Below are 16578 nucleotides of genomic sequence, written 5' to 3'. Positions count from 1 at the left end.
GGAAAAAAGAGAAAGAGAAAAAGAACTCCCTTGAAGCTAATCCTGCTGTTGACAGAAAGCAGAATTAGACTTTGGAAACTGTCCATTCTCTAATATCACATATTGCTTTCATTTGTTATAAAATGATGCCTCTCACATCGTGCTTTGTCCAGCCACGCACTTAATCCCCTCAGAAAAAAAAAACAAAAAAACAAAAAAAAACAGACATGAATCAGTGCGGTGAAACTCTCGCCTCCCAAACGACTTCTTTCTCAAATTAGAAATGAGTAATTATTACAGGGGTAAACAGCAGTGGGTTTCTCAGAACAGATAAGTTTCCTAAGCCATAAGACACTCTCAGGATTCCCCCACCCTGAATCCTGGAAATGCTGGGCTGACACCCCCATTCTTGCGTTCAGGAACTGAGACATTTAAATGGGCCTGATTGGAAAAATCCACATTTGCTCACAGGATATGAATACAGCTTCCTTGCTTCAAGTGGCATCTTAATGGGAATTGTGCTTCACACTCTGATTCAAGAGGCCAGCCCTGGAGAAAGCCTCTAACTTTCAATAGCTCTGTAAAAATAGAGTCAGAGCGCAAGCAGTGTGCTTTCCCAGGCTGTCCTCCAAGGGCATCTCACCGCCAGAGAACGAGAAATGTCGCTCTTGTATCGCTTTGGTGGTTTCTGTCTTAAAAGCTGGTATTTTCTGTTGAGTCAAAAGAGTGTTGTAACAACAACCGCAGTGACAACGTTGATACTCACTGTCATTAAGCTAATCAATGGCAAATGGCAATTTAAAATATATACATATATTATAAAGCAGTTTGTGCCTTCTAGAAAAATAATTACTGTGTCTCTTATTCTTGTGAGATTCTGTTACATCTCTTCCAAACTTCAAGTGTCTCTGGTGGTTAGTCAATGCTTTGGAAATTAGGGGAAAAAATCAGTAAGCAGGCTAACATAAATAACGAGGTTCCTCAAGCTACGGTTACAATCCGCAATCCGTGACTGCATCTGTCTGCCTGCACTGTTCTCCTTGGTCCAGTCTTGATGAGTAAGAGGTTTGGCTGAGAAGCGCAGTCTCCAGGAACTTGAGTAACTGTGTCTAAACCAGCGTGTACACAGGGACAGTAAAGAGGGCCTCAGGGAACCCAGGATGTAGCAAAATCATGGGACTGGCCTCTCGTTAGCTTTCTAGTCCTATGTGGCACCCAAACTCACTTAGAAATGAACTGCAAACTCTCCGAATTAATTACCTTAAAATTTAAAGTTTGAAAAAGTCAGTGCTGCGCTGAACAATGCTTTGTGAGTACTGCTTCTCCAGTGTCACAGTGAGCTCAACTGACTCTAGAACCTATAAGCATGGGATGGCTCGGAGGCCCACTGTGGGTCTGTCACCACGGTGGGTACGAATTCGTCACCATCGGGGAAGTGATCTGCATCTCAGACTAACAGAACAAGCACTGTGCTCCTCCCCGCATGGAATCATTTGGCCTGGTTTAAGCTGTTTTGTCTCCAATGTTATGAGTCACTTTCTTCTATTTCTTCACTTTCTTCTCCTATTACGTCAGATTTTCATAAACAAATCTTTCTCCCCTGGCCCCTACACACATTTCAGGCAATTTTACAATTTTACATTCCTCTTCTGAACCTCTGCCTTTTAGGACCAAGGGTAATCTTCATTTCATTCATTTTGGTCATTTCACTACAACTATCTAAGAAACTTACCAATATCAGAATCTGAGAAGTAAAGCATGGATCCTCTCTGCCCGCTTTCGCTTAGATTGCGGCGGTTCTCAACCTGGGGCTCATGACCATGGGAAAACACATTTTTCTGATGGTCTTAGGAGCTGAGACATCACTCGGTAGCAAAACTACAGTTATGAAAGTAGCAAAACTACAGTTATGAAGTAGCAATGAAAATAATTTTATGGTTGAGGGTCAACACAACATGAGGAACTGTATTAAAGGGTCGCAGCATTAGGAAGGTTGAGAACCACTGGCTTTAGAGAATCTTTGTGGTGAACAGCGTGATTCTCTGGAAAGCAATGAAGCACACTGTTCTCGAGTATGAATTTCAGGATTGTGCTGTGCTTGAATCAATCACTCAAGGCAGAGTCAGCAGTTTATTTTTGAACCTTCTCAAATTATCAGTCCCCTTCCATTGTGCCTGGTTATTGCCACAGGTGAGCAGAATAGTCATTGAGGGATTGGGTTGTGGCAGGACATGTACTCTTCACATACATCATCTTCTTTTATCCTCAGCACACGTCTGAGGAATAGACATGATTGATGTATCTCCACTTATTAGCAATCTACTGTGGCTTACAGAAGGAATCAGAACCACCCAGCATCACTCAGCTGGGGTTAGGACTGGGATCCACACCTAAGACTGCCTGAGAGCCCAGCTGAGAAGCTGAACTCACTTTCTAGCCTACCCTCCACGGTTCCTTGTCCCGTTGGGATGAGCGTTGTCTTTTAAGATGTGAGTAGGTCATCTGTCTTCACAGTTCTTGGACCCTGGATGTGCCTTTCATTCATGGTAGTTTAAAAACACCTTTGCACAGAGGTGTGTACCCACGACATCTGTGTCCACAGCCTGCTTCACAGCTCCACTTGGAATTGGGATTATCACATACTCACTACCATTAATCCCATTTGAGTTCTTGTGAATAGCAGAACTGTTATTAATTAAAAATGTGGGATGCAACCGGCTTCCAATTTAGACAGTTGGAATTGTATGTGTGGCTATTTTTCACTTGTAAATTCAATCTTTTATCCCATGAAGTGTCTGAAATGAGAAAAATAAAAATACTGTTGCTAAATGTTTGGGAGGATTGCTTCATAAGCCAGTGAAAACAGGCTCTTACATTTGTTTTGCCAGTGGTGGGGAGGTTTTCTTTTTTCTTTTCCTGTGTATGTCCCCTGGTAATAAGTGTACATAACAAAAAATAATATTCCTTTATTTAAAAAAAAAACACTATTGGTTCCACATGATGACATCCATCTTCCTTTTCAGAAATGCCCTGAGAACTCCCCTGACAAACTTAATACAACTCAAAACCATAAGACACACTTGTTTTAACTTCTGTGCTAAAATCAAAGCAATACAGCTCTTAAAATAATACACATGGACAAAGTTGAAACTTCTTTTCTCCAAATCATAATATTTTAAAAACAGAACAAATCTCTCCAACACTTGGGCCTTCGATTGTGAAGGTGTGGCCTGTTGGGGCTCATGGGCCAAAGGGTGCTCCTCTCAGGGTTGTGGCAGCAAACTGTTAGGAAGAGAACTTGGGACTAGAGCGCAATTTTGAACTATTAAACATTTATTAGAACATCAATGCTCTTCGATAAACACAGGATAATTTCAGCACAAAAGCACATGATTCGTCATGCCTGACTTCTTGTAGTAAGTTTAGGAACTTACTCCACGTGCACGCTCCTTTTTTCTACATATCACATGCTGTCACATTCGAGACCTATCAGTCTATGATGGAGCTCTCTCATAGAGTGCCACACAGTGCTAATATTCTCTAGAACACACTTTTGAAAATTACTGATCATTAGGAGAAATGATGTAAGATCTAAGGAGGACATCTCATTTCTCTTTTTAAATTTTTATTTGAGATATGTATATTAGTTGTGTGTGTGAGCACAATGTATGCGTGACATAACATGCTTTTGGAGGTCAAGGGACAACCTGGGGGCTTGGTTCTTTCTCTCTGCCCCATGGATTCTAGGATCAAGGTAGAAAACACCCTTACCATCTGAACCATCTTGTCTGTTCGCCTTTTTCTTATAACTACCTCACAAAGTGTTAGGCTTCCATATGGGCTTTCATGTCACCTTTGTTTAGGTTAACTCTCTCTCCTCCAAGCCCTTGTCTACTCCACCCTCTCTCACTCCCAGTTTCTGCCTTGTGTCACTTGTATTCTTGTACTTCCCCTTCTGTGATGCATCCCCCACCCCAAATGGCCCCTTCCTATTTCTCTGGCTTCTACAATGTGCTCTGAGTTAAACACAAAAATCTAAAGATTCAAACTAGGATTTAAAAAAAAATGAGAAAAGAGATAGAAGGGGTGGTGCTCGCATAGCTAGACAGTGTTGTTCTAAAAGCCAAGGGTTACTCTACAAAAATCCAAGCTCCAGGTCTAAGGCCCTCCTTTGTGAGCTCTTGACCAGGGAAACTCCAGAGATCTCCTGAACAACGCAGGTTTCCAGCATTCCTCTTGGTTGTCCACCAGAACTGGTTAGTAAGACCCTCTTGCTGAAAACACCACACACCTCTGCTACAACCAATGAAGCTGGGACGGAGCTAGAATTTCTGCCTTCCTGGCTAGCTTTCATGGTCCTGGAAGGTGCGATAGGTGTGGCTTTCCTTGAGTTACCCATATTTCCTGAAAGCAAATGAATAGTAAATAAACAATAAAAACGGCTTGGCATAGCTCCCTTTTCTGGACACCCGCCATCACCAATTTCCAGCCTCAGATTGTTTGACTTTGAAAAGTCTTTTCAGTGTTTATACAGTGTTTTTAAATGATTTATGCTTCTGACATGCTGATCTGGTACCTTATTGACTTCAAGTTTTTAACAGTTTATAATCAGATGTGAGTGATTATTAACTGTGCATCATACACTGAAATCTAGAAGAAAAGATTTAAGGTATGTGCCTGAATTATCAAGTAATTAACAAGACAAATGAGCCAAAGTAAAATATTAATAAAAGTATTTGTTAAAGACATCCTGTATGTTAGCTACTACATGTGCTTTTAATTTTCACCCTTCAGAGGTAATTTTTTTCAACAATTTGCAGATAAATACTTAAAAAACTAGAAACTTAAGCATTTTATCAGTTTAAACCACTAGAAGATCTGGGATTTGAACCCAGAATTGATGCCACTAAGATTGAGTAATACCAAGTCTCCAGACTGCCGGTGACAGAAGTCTGACAATGTCAGACTTTTATGTTTTAAGGTTATCTTTTTCAAGGTTTCATTGTAAGAAAATAAATCAGCAGTTTTTCAGTATTTAGATTCAAGCCTAACCCAATAGGTAAAGTAGTTAAACTGCACAAACATCATCCAATCAAGCAATTTTTTGCATGACAAAATCCTTCTAGTTTATGAACTAATGTAACTGTCCAAAGCACACTTCCTTTTGGGTGTTTATAGCAAATCCCTCTTTTTCGAAGGATGTAAGTTCACCGTGTGTGTGTGTGTGTGTGTGTGTGTGTGTGTGTGTGTGTGTGTGTTATACATTCATACATACACATGTATGTATGCATGTGTATGTCTGATATATATATATATGTGTGTATATATATATATATATATATATATATATATATCAATCACATTATGTGCTCTTGAGAGATAGCTCAGCAATTAAGAGTATTTGTTGCTCCTCCAGAGGACTGGGTCTGGTCTCTAGCACCCATCTCAAGCAGCTCACAACTGCCTGTGACTCCAGCTCCAGGGGATCCAACAACTTTTCCTGGACTCCATGGGCACTCACATGCATGTAGCATTCACACACACACACACACACACACACACACACACACACACACACACATAAATTTTTAATTTAAATTTTAAAAATACGTTAAAACATATATGGGTAAGTTTTTGCCTTCTATGTTCATTTTCCAAGCTTTATAAAAATAAGATCACATGGTTTTTGTTACTCTTACCATTTCTGTATTCCATATTATTTTAAAGTTGCTAATTTTTAAAAATAGCCTTTTTATAAATGTTAACAACTATCCTTATGGCCCCCAGAACTAAACAGCCACATGTTGAGGTTCTCCTATGAATTGGGCTTGCTCTTGGGGAAGGCTTACAGCCTAAAGCAAAGCAAGCAGGTAGATGTAGCCACTGTGCAGACCGGATGGAATGCTGTGGTAGGGTGATAGGAAGGTGTGTGCACCAAGCTGGGGTACTGGGAAAGACTCACCCAAGTGTCCAGTGTCTAAGATGAGTCCTGAAAGAAGGATATCTGTAGGTTAGGTGTGTAGACAAATAAGACGCACAGGATAGATGGGAAAGTTCTGCTGACTAAAATATAATTCTGTCAGGTGAGACTGCTCAGTTGCAGATTTGAGGTTCAAACTTCAGTATTCAACTAGCCTCCATCAGTCTTTATGGCCTTTCCTAGGATAATAAGAATATGGTGGGTTTCATGGATCCAAGGAGTGTACCAAGATAGCTAAGCAGGTGATGTGATAGAATATTCCCTGGAACCAAATTCCTAAAGTGAGATTTACCGTATCAGCATGTACATGGTTTCAACAGTCTCACTGGTGTGTTCTGTATGACAGCTGTGGGGAGCTGCAGATTCTGAACCTTATTACATTCTTCTCACTCATGTTTGCGTACTATTTAATTTACCCATCCATTTTTCTACTGAAATCATACCCTTTCATCACTTGATTTTGAGGGAAAACATATGTTTTTGGCAATACTGCCATTTCAATAAGTTACAACAACAATGTCCAAATGTGATGGTTTAAGACTTCAGAATTGTGCTGGGGATACAGCTCAGTGGTAAAGTGCTTGCCTGGTATGTGTGAGGCTCAGGGTTCAATTCCCAGTGCGGAACAAATGTTCAAAGTCTTCAACAAGTATAACAGCACAATACTCTCTCTGCTCATTAACTCCTCCAATCTGCTCAAATTAGCTCAGACATCAAAACATCAACGATGTAGTACATAGTGCTGCTTCTTCTATGTAACATGACCAAAGGCAGAGCTGGTTGATTTTGCTCCAATGATCTAAGAGAAAATGTAATATGATGGAAAAGTGTTGATGGCTGTGTTTATTCCAAAAGTACGTTGCTGCTTAAAAAAAAAAAAAAAAGGTAGTGAAGAAAAAAGCCTGGGTGTGAAGCTCTTCAGAAGAACAAACAGTTCAGGTAATCCGCTTAAAGTCAGCTGTCTGGGAGCCAAACATTCTTACCTGGAAACCCTCTGACGGACATGTGTGCAAGTTGTGACCTGGTTTACTTCCTTTCACTTTAACTGGGACTAACTTTCCCAGGAAGAACGAATGGGCTTGCAATTCAACTGCCATGCCAAGAGCAGACTGGCTCATTCCAGTTCTTCAGAAGAGCCTTTGGGGTGGAATCTTTTTGAGAATTGGAATGATCACATCCTTGCTTTACTGCAGGCTAACCACGGACGTCACTATGGAGACAACACATTGCCGTCCACGCTACCTTGAAAGGTTATCTGCAAAGCATTTGGATGAGAGTCTGCTCCACTGGGTGTCTACACACGGGAACTCCCACCATTCCCACTTGGTGCTTTGGCCACCGTGGCCAGTGTGCAAAGTGGGCACAAGAAACTAAGCTCTAATGAAATGACTCAGCTTGTAATGTTAGTGCACAGCACAAAAGAAGAAAAACAGTTTTAGAGACTCAGAAACACAATGTTTCCACTTAAAGAACTGGGACATTTTTGTAGGCTAGGGATATGGCTCAGTGGTAGAGCAGTGGCCTAGTAGAGGCAAAGCCCTGGGTTTGATCAAGGCATCAAAAATAATTGTGGGATTAAATAATTTTGTGTTATTAATTCCAGTGTAAATGAATTAGTTATTCAAGATTTTGAATAACCAACTGTCAAAAGGGGGAAATGAGACATTGTTTTAGTTATAGTTCTTGTAGATATATTGTGGAGGATTCTTAGTTCAAAGAAACACTGGGTGGTGTTACCACAAGAGCCAAGTGGATGTCTATGATCCATGTTGCCACCAGGGCCATGAAGGTGTCTGCAGTCCATGCTGTAGCCAAGGGCTGTGCTGATGTCTGTGGGCCACCGTGTTACCACTGAAGACCGTGGGGATGTCCGTGGTCTGTGCTGCCACCTGAATCCATGTCCATGTTTGTGGTCCATGCTGCCAACCAGAGGCCTTGTGGACATCTGTAGTTTGTGCTCCTGCTGGAGGCCATGTTGATGTCTGTGGCCCATGCTGACATCAGAAACTGTGTGCAAGTTCGTGATCCGTGCTGCTGCTGACTGTGAAGGACATGGAAGCTTCTCCTGCTGTGGTGTCCATGACTTCAGACTCACAGTTGAGAAAGAGGCGTAGACAGCTTCCATGACGACCCGCAACCTCACCCTCCAAAAAGAAACAGTCTAGACAGGAAGTCATTGAAGAGAAGTCTTAAAAATTGAGACAGGGAAGCTGAAGTGTAAGGCTCCACAGCTGAGGGCTTCTGGTGGGGATGGGGTGGGGAAGGACTCGGTTTTCTTCAAGGGGCTGGCCACCAGGAGTTTGACCTGCTCCAGTGAGTATATGGGCAACACAAATTGGGCTAGCTTATTTTTTTCTTTTTTTCTTCTTTCTTCTTCTTTTGTTTTGGGGATGGTCTCAAGGGTTAGTGGTGGACCAGGAAGGACTGGGAAATGAGTGTGATCTGACTGCATTAGGTGAAATTTCCAAATAATCAATAAAAACATGTTAATAAGAAGAAAATAAAGATAGAAAAAAATTCTATGTGTGTGAATATGTGTGTGTTCTATATATTGTGTTGTATGCCCTGCATGTTATTGTTAGTGTGGGTGTTGGCATGTATGCACACAGGTACATGTGTGTGGAGGCCAGAGTTCAGGTCAGGTGTCTCTCCTCACTTGCTCTCTGCCTTTCCTTTCCTGCCTGTAACTCAGCCAGGCTGGTGCTTCAGAGGCCTGCCTGGCCCCATACACTCCCAGTTCTCACGTTATAGGTGTGTGCCCCACACCCAGCTTCTTGTGTGTGCTCTGGGGATCTGAACTCAGGTCTTCATACTCGCTCAGCAGACATTTTCCAGACTCAGCCAACTCCACGGGACAGGAGAGAGCTTTTGAGCTGGGTGCGGTAGTGCGCATATGTCCTCCCAGCGCTCAGGAGGGGGGGGGGAGGGAGAGAGGAGGGAAGGAGGGAGGGAGGGAGAGAGGGAGGAGGGAAGGTGAGACAAAGTGGTGAAAGAAGCAAGGAGGAAGGAGAGGAGGAGAGAAGAGAAGGAAAGGGGGTAGTGGGGGAGGGGAGAGAGGAAGAAGGGCGGGCGGGGAGAAGGAAGAGAAAGGAAGAAAGAGAGGATCTTTGTCATGATTAAACGCAAACAGAGAAAGTGAGCTAGTACCTGTCTACCTGAGCTACCCAAGAATAACGTCCACGAGCACCTGTGACACTTCAGCTCACTGTTGATGAAGCTGAGGAACTGAGCATTGAAATTGCCAGTTAAAGCTGGCAATTGATGCCAATGAGCCAAGGAACACTATTTTAACAGGCAGATTTTGATTCGCTCTACCTTAAAAAGCATTTGCTGGAAGTTGGTTTTCAAATATGAAAACATGATGAAAAAATTTACGATGATAACTGTAAATGCTATTTTATTGTTACACCTAATTGTATTCTCTAACAAATTCCATGTGATTTTATGAAAACATATATTCTATACCCATACCTTTATCTCTTTCTATACATGATATTAGAACAATGTGATCACAGAACAGTTGAGTGAATACAAACAATATTTACTCTTTAATTTTTATTTTTATCTAGTTCTGTTCATCCTCCTGGCCTAACACAGAAAAACTCACTAAGCTAGGTCAGGTACTTCAGAGGAAAAGCTGAGCCTGCCCTGGTGGTACTGTCTGAAATCCTCATTCTCAGGCGGCTGAGATGGAAGGATCACAAGCTAGCTGTCAGACAAGGCTCCAGAGTGAAAGCCTAACTCAAAAAAGTGAGCAAGTTGAAATGCCATAAGAACTTTAAAAATGCATATGAATATTTAAAATTAACATTATTGCAATAGAAAAGCTAAATATTGTTAAATGAAATATTGTTCAGATGACATTTGCAAAGTTTCTCTAACAACTGGAGGAAAGGCACGAGCTTCAGGAATAACCAATCATCTTAATGGAGAACAGTCCCCATGACAATACTTTTATCTAAACTGTCTTGGCTCTGCTAAGGAAGGGACAAAGAAAACTGCTGTGCTGTGCAATTAGAGACTTGACAAATACTAAAATTTAAATACTTTGTACTGGGCTGGAAATATGTCACCCAATATATTTCTGCAACATGATAATCCAGATGACCTCTTTTAGTGAACACTATGGGAATCATGGGATGGTCAACACGGTAAGAGGAAATTATAGGTAGTCATCACGTTGAGATAGAAATAGCTGCCTCACTATTTGTGTAAGACAAAGCCTATCCTAGTCAGAACCAATGATTCATAATAAAATGTGAAATTACCACATGCTTCCTGAAACTCCCTCCTTTCATGAAATATTCTACACTGATTAATTAAGAGACCGTTTCCCAAGCTAAACGAGCATTGTCATTTCCTTTAAATTCACTTTTCCTCTTAGCCTCTGTACTATGACATACTTTACGTGCAGTTACACAATCTAAGACCTGCTAACTACACAGAGACAGAAGGACAATCCCAGTGGGGCTGGTGGCCTCTTAGGCTGTGACTTTGTAAGAAAAAGAGAAAGAAAGAAAGAAAGAAAGAAAGAAAGAAAGAAAGAAAGAAAGAAAGAAAGAAAGAAAGAAAGAAAGAAAGAAGAGAGAGAAAGAGAGAGAGAAGGGAGGAGGGGGAGGAAGGAAGGAAGGAAGGAAGGAAGGAAGGAAGGAAGGAAGGAAGGGAAGGGAAGGGAAGGGAAGGGAAGGAAAGGAAAGGAAAGGAAAGGAAAGGAAAGGAAAGGAAAGGAAAGGAAAGGAAAGGAAGAAACCCTATTGCCTGCCTCTTCCTTTTGGCTTAGCCTTGTTTCACTCAGGGAGCACTCACATTCCAGAATGGTGCTGATGGTGGTGTGAGCATGACAATAATGTCTATGTAAAAGGATGTTGACGTTATTGCACATACCTGAAATCTGCTTTTGCTTGAAATCCTTAAATCCCAGGGAGGGTATGTCTTTAGATAAGGTTATGAACAGCTCTCTGTGACTCCTGAGGACTCCTACTTCCAAGACATCATATAACAGAATCATTTTCTTAATTCTATGAATCTGCTGTATAACTTTGGGCAAGCTATTTAACTATGGTGAAGTCTGAGTCCTTGATAAATCTTAAGAAGCTTAGAAAATCGACATAAGCCCAAGGAGCATCAATCAACTGGCAGAGAAATAAAACAATGTTTATAACATTTTTAATAAGGGTCCACGTGTGGTTAACCCTCAACAAATGGCATCTAGTGCTGTAAGAAATCTGTATTAAACTGTTACATGAGACTGTCTTCCACAAAATCTTCAAATAGTGACTAAATGTCTCCTTCAAGATTACATACCAATTATACATTACTCACTTCTGAATCTGTATTGCTAGCTCAAACTGCTTTTTATATGAAAACGCATGTCCACCTTCTGAGGAGACATCTCTGTTTGGATTTTCCATCCCATGCATGGAATGGATCTCAACATTTCCCTCTGCCTTTTTCACATCTCCTCTTTCCACTAAATTCCACCGTCTTCCCATCAGAAGCCTTAGAGTCCTTCCACTCATACATCTCATTCCCTTAATACAGTATCTAATACATCACAGAGCTCTGGTCATTCTGACTCCTGCAGACTCCTGAATCAATTCACATATCTATACAGTGCGTTTCTTCACGAATTCACAAGAAGTCTCCAGCATTGTATCTGACACTCAGTTTCAGTCCTTTTTTATTTTTTATTCTGGATTGCTTCTCAAGAAAAGCAGCTAAGATGCCCATCTGAGCATTTCACTCCCAGACTTCAGGATGGAGAGTCTGTTCCTGGCTGTGGGGCACCATCCTGGATTCGCTTTTCCACTTCCTGTCTTTCCTGTAAGCTTCAGGTGTCCAGAACCTCCCCAGGATTGTGTGCTCTCACACCTACAATTCTTTATGTGTGTTTTTTCTTCTTCACCTGCACACATGCCTTTCAAAGTTGCATGTACACAATCTTTTCAGGAGGTCTGTTTTACAAGCCATTAACCATCAAAACTGTGCTCTCCCCAGGACAAGCAGGCGCTTCCCAAGTGCTCACCTAATAACTCAACCAATACAGTAACAGCCTTTCTTTCTCTGGTTCTTCTCAAAGGAAATGGTTTGTTTCTTCTAAAGGGGTACCCAAGATGTTGGCAAGGCTATTATCTGTGCTTTGTCAATGGTTATTGTGACTTATGATTCATATGCAATTCTTTCCAACCATAAGGAGGTGGCACACACTCTTAGGAAGCAGAGGCAGGTGGATCTCCAGGTTTGAGGCCAGTCTGGTCTAAATCGTGAGTTCCAGGATAGCCAGGGCTACACAGAGAAACCCTGTCTCAAAAAACCAAAAAATTCCAATTATTTTATAAAAGAATCATTGTCTGTGCAAGCTTTGGGTTCCTAATTATCTTTATCCTGGAGAAAAGAATAGAAATGTTAGAACATGGCACCTGCATTGAAGGTCTAACCCTGCTATCTACTAGTGGGAAACTTGGAATGAATTACTTCAAACTTGCTTCATCATTGTGAAGACTAGATATAACCACAGACATAACCCTGGAAACAGGAAAGGACTAAAAATACCATGAACTATTGTTATTAGTAAAACACAGAGATGAAGTATAATGAAGTTTGAGACAAACCACGTCATAAAAAAACCATATTTTAATAATTGAGCCATGTACTTTGTGTCTCTGGATTAACATGTAACACAAATGTCTGTGCACAAACCTACACTCTGTTACTAGTTCTTATTGACTATGTGTGTTGCTGAAAGCATTGGACCTTAGTTTGCTCATTTGTGCAATAAAAATGGAATAAAACTCCTTGTAGGATTATTATGAAGATTAATATGTAAAGCAGAATCCCTGAACATTGTAAATTCTAAGAATGTTGTACCTTTACCATTAAAAGCCTTTATATCTCCTACAAACCCAGTGATGACTACTCTATTTATTTTTGTAAATTACATATTTATTTTATTGCTTGTTTTCTCCTGCTAAAATGTACTTTTCTTTTTTAAAAATGTATTTGTATTCTATCTTAATAATTAAAACATTATTATAATGAACTTATAACTTTAAAAAGTTATTGTTTTATTAGCCAGACTCAAAGTCTATACATTTCAATGAACTTTAAGACTTTCAAACACTGTATTTTGATCAGTCATTCTTCACTTCCTCATTCCTCCCATATCCACCCACACTTCCCTACCCACCAACCTTATGTGTTCTCTCTCTCTCTCTCTCTCTCTCTCTCTCTCTTTCTCTTTCTCTCTCTCTGACTCTCTCGTGTAGAGAGCCGTGCATGGCCGCGCCTCAAAGATGGCGCAGGTGTCCGGCTTCCGCCTTCCCGATGGCGGGTGTTCTCTGGGAAAAACAACTCCTTATTTGGCTTGGGCGTGGAATCTGGCTTGCTTGCGTATGTCTGACCCTATCGGCATTGTCCACGTGGCACTACGGGGTTGGTTGCCCAGTGGCTATAAAGGGCGTGGGCTGGCTTTCCCTGGAGTCAGAAGATGGCTTTCCCCGGGGTCAGAAGATTGTCTCAAGGTTCCTGAATAAACGGCAGAAAGAAGAGCTCGGTGTTGTGTCTTCCTTGCTGGTCGAGGTGGTCGCGACACTCTCGCTTGCTCTTGCTCTCTCTCCACATCAGGTCCAATTTGTTTGCTCATCCAGTCAGTACCTATATGATTTCTTCATGTTCCGTGGCTCAAGTATGTGGTATCTTCAGAAATGAGGTCCTACCATCAAGAGCAGGGGAGTAACCAAGAGCAGTGGCACTAACAGGATTGACCTGCCCAGAAGCAGCAAAGGAATGAAAAACAGACAGACACATGGACACACATACACACAGAAAACCTGGGATCAGGTGCACTGGGCTCTCTGACAAAGAAGCTCAATGTATCTATTATATTGAGTTGAACAGGGTGTGGGGTTATTGCACACAGTTGAGCAGGGAGGTGGGATTACTACATACAGACAAACAAGGAAGTAGGGTTATTATACACATCTGAACCAGGAGGCAGGTTTAGCTTATCTTAAGGAGCCAGCCATAATTATCCAGGTGTAGAAAGCTATGGAGGAGATTTTCTGCACACACTATCACCATCTGCACACAAAAGAGAGGAAAACTTTGTTGTCTCGCTGTCCCTGTGAGCTTCACATAGGGAAGACTTTGCCATTTCCCGTGGGGCTGAAGCTGTCATCCTTGACATGGCCAGTTCATGTCAACAACACACATTCATTCAGGACTTCACACACTGAGGGCTTCCTCTGCTCACCACAAATAGCCTGTAATGTCTGGTGATCCATGAGATCTCAATAACCAAAAGCTCAAAAATAAGTAACTCATCAATTATGTATTAGGGACTAATCTTTCTCATGTCTTTATTAATAATCCTATATTGAAGCTCATTTCAGTTAGTCCTTTTTAAATATGCAGTCTGTTTCCTTACTGGAAAATTCATGGATCCGCCAATACCTCACATTTTGATGGAAAGTATTAGGCATAAGAATCGTTCAATAAATATTGATCAACTTATTTATTAGGAAAGGAATATACATATGTATGTGTTGCCATAATAAACTTACAAATATGAATCTATATAGATGATTATCCTTCTTCTAAATTTGTCTTGTACGTCATTATGAACTCTGCCCAGAAGCCTTAATATCTGCTAAGTATTAAGTCATTCTAAATAAGTAACGTAGAGGAAATACTTTGAAATTTCCCACTTGACATTTTCTAAAAATTTCCTGAAAATTGCTTTCTTTTCCTTACAGATAACATAATGATATAGAGTGCTTGATGTACAGGCAATGTAGATTTCTAGATGGAGGCTCGTCTTTCACAGGACAAGGCAGGCAGCATTTGACCATGGGTCTGCTAGGTCAGTTGGGTTTTGTATTATGAACAAGGTAAGGATAATCATGACTCTGCTACAGTCTGATCATTAAGACCTGACAGGCCGATTAACAGAGCTTCCTGGTATCCTGAATGTTTGTGACGATGCTGCAACTCAGACACTAAAGGTAAGGACCACAATTCTAAAATTTGCCATTGAAAGTAAATGTATATAAGGAGAGTAAACTTCTCCTCTGTGGGCACCAGGAACGAAAGTGGTACAGACACACAAACATGCAAAATAAACACATGAAGCAAAAACTTTTATTTGTTTATTTATTTTAGACAGGATCTCTCTATATAGTTCTGGCTGTTCTAGAACTCTCTGTGTAGACCAGGCTGGCCTCAAACTCACAGAGATCCTCTGGATTCTGCCTTCTCCATGCTGTGACTAAAAGCATGCACCACCACACCTGACTAAAATAATTTTTAAAAGATCCAGTAAGCCATTGATACATTTAACAAGGCTCTGTTAAGTCTTTAGTATATGATCATCAAGGTAAATGTCACTGAGTGATCTTGAAGGAGGTTTTATTTCACTACAGTTGCTGGGTGTGTCTCTTCCTACTATTCTAAGATATTTGCCACTTGCCAACCCCATTAATGCATTGCCCAATCAATGTAGCCCTCTCTAAGATAGTATTAGAGAAAATGAGCATTCTCCTTTGCCCTTTCTTTTCACCAAACTGTGGATGATATTATTATTCTGTTTATATTTGTTGTTATGTGTTCCTTCCTTCTTTCCTTTCAAAATAATTTCTTAATGTACTATCTTTCCTAAGTTTGCAAAGTTGGCTGCAATGACTTGGAAAGGAAAGCATCTTCATGATTAACACACCCGCAAATCACGTTCAAAGGCTGGCCCATCCAGGAAGATTTCTTGCAGTGAGATAACTCTACTTGCAGAATGGCCAATGCTTAAAGATCTAAGTCCAAGAATGAACCTTCCATCTTCTGAATAATTCTAACTTAACTCATGGTGGAGAAAATGCAATCCACTTTATCTAGGGACCTGCACCATTCCTGCACTAGTCCAGTTGGGCTAGTATAAAATTCAGGCATTCCTAACCATAGCAGTGAGTCCCTCCTCTTAGCTTTCAGCATCATTATTTGCTACATCAGTCACAAACTCCATGTTTCACCCATTTTTTTTCTCCACTTGGAGTATGCATTCCTTCTTTTCAACCATCTCCTATTTGCTAATGCCTCCCAGTGTAAATTCTTTCCAACCTCTTTCCTTAAATTCATCTGCTTCCTGCCATCTTTACCCAGGTGACCCTTAATAATACTATGCCAAAATGAGATTAACTCTCCAAAGTATTCTTAATCTTCTTTTCCCTACTCTGGTTGGTGGCAATGCCAGGCATCCAAATGTCTAAAAACAAAACAAACAAACAAACAAAACCTCATTTGGTTCTCTCCTTTGAACTCCAGCAACCACATGGTGGTTCACATCAATCTATAACGAGACATAATGCCCTCTTCTGGCATGCAAGCACACATGCACACAAAATATACATAATAAATAAATAAATTTAAAAAAAATGGTGAATCAAGAACAAACCAAATCCAAAGCCAGGTAACATTGAGAAATAGTAAGAATCACAGCAGAAATCAACAAAAGAGAAACAAAGGAAACAATGAAAAGAATCAGCATCTAAGAGACAGTTCTCTGATAAGATAAACAAGATTGACAGATCCTCGGCTCAACTAACCAAATGAAAGAAGGCAAGGACCCAAATTAA

At 40.8% G+C, this 16578-nt stretch overlaps 1 long non-coding RNA gene across 1 annotated transcript; it reads right to left on the bottom strand.

Moving 5' to 3' along the window:
- Positions 1–2077: 2077 nt before the first annotated feature.
- On the bottom strand, positions 2078–13191 carry LOC131918723 (uncharacterized). Its single transcript, XR_009381075.1, has 2 exons — positions 13150–13191; positions 2078–2774 (listed from the first exon to the last, which is right to left on the bottom strand). It is a non-coding gene; the product is annotated as an uncharacterized LOC131918723 (long non-coding RNA).
- Between the last annotated feature and the right edge of the window lie 3387 nt (positions 13192–16578).

The sequence above is a fragment of the Peromyscus eremicus genome, chromosome 8b (assembly GCF_949786415.1).
Source record: "Peromyscus eremicus chromosome 8b, PerEre_H2_v1, whole genome shotgun sequence".
Taxonomy (NCBI): Eukaryota; Metazoa; Chordata; class Mammalia; order Rodentia; family Cricetidae; genus Peromyscus; species Peromyscus eremicus.
This window is presented reverse-complemented; position numbering and strand designations above follow the sequence as displayed.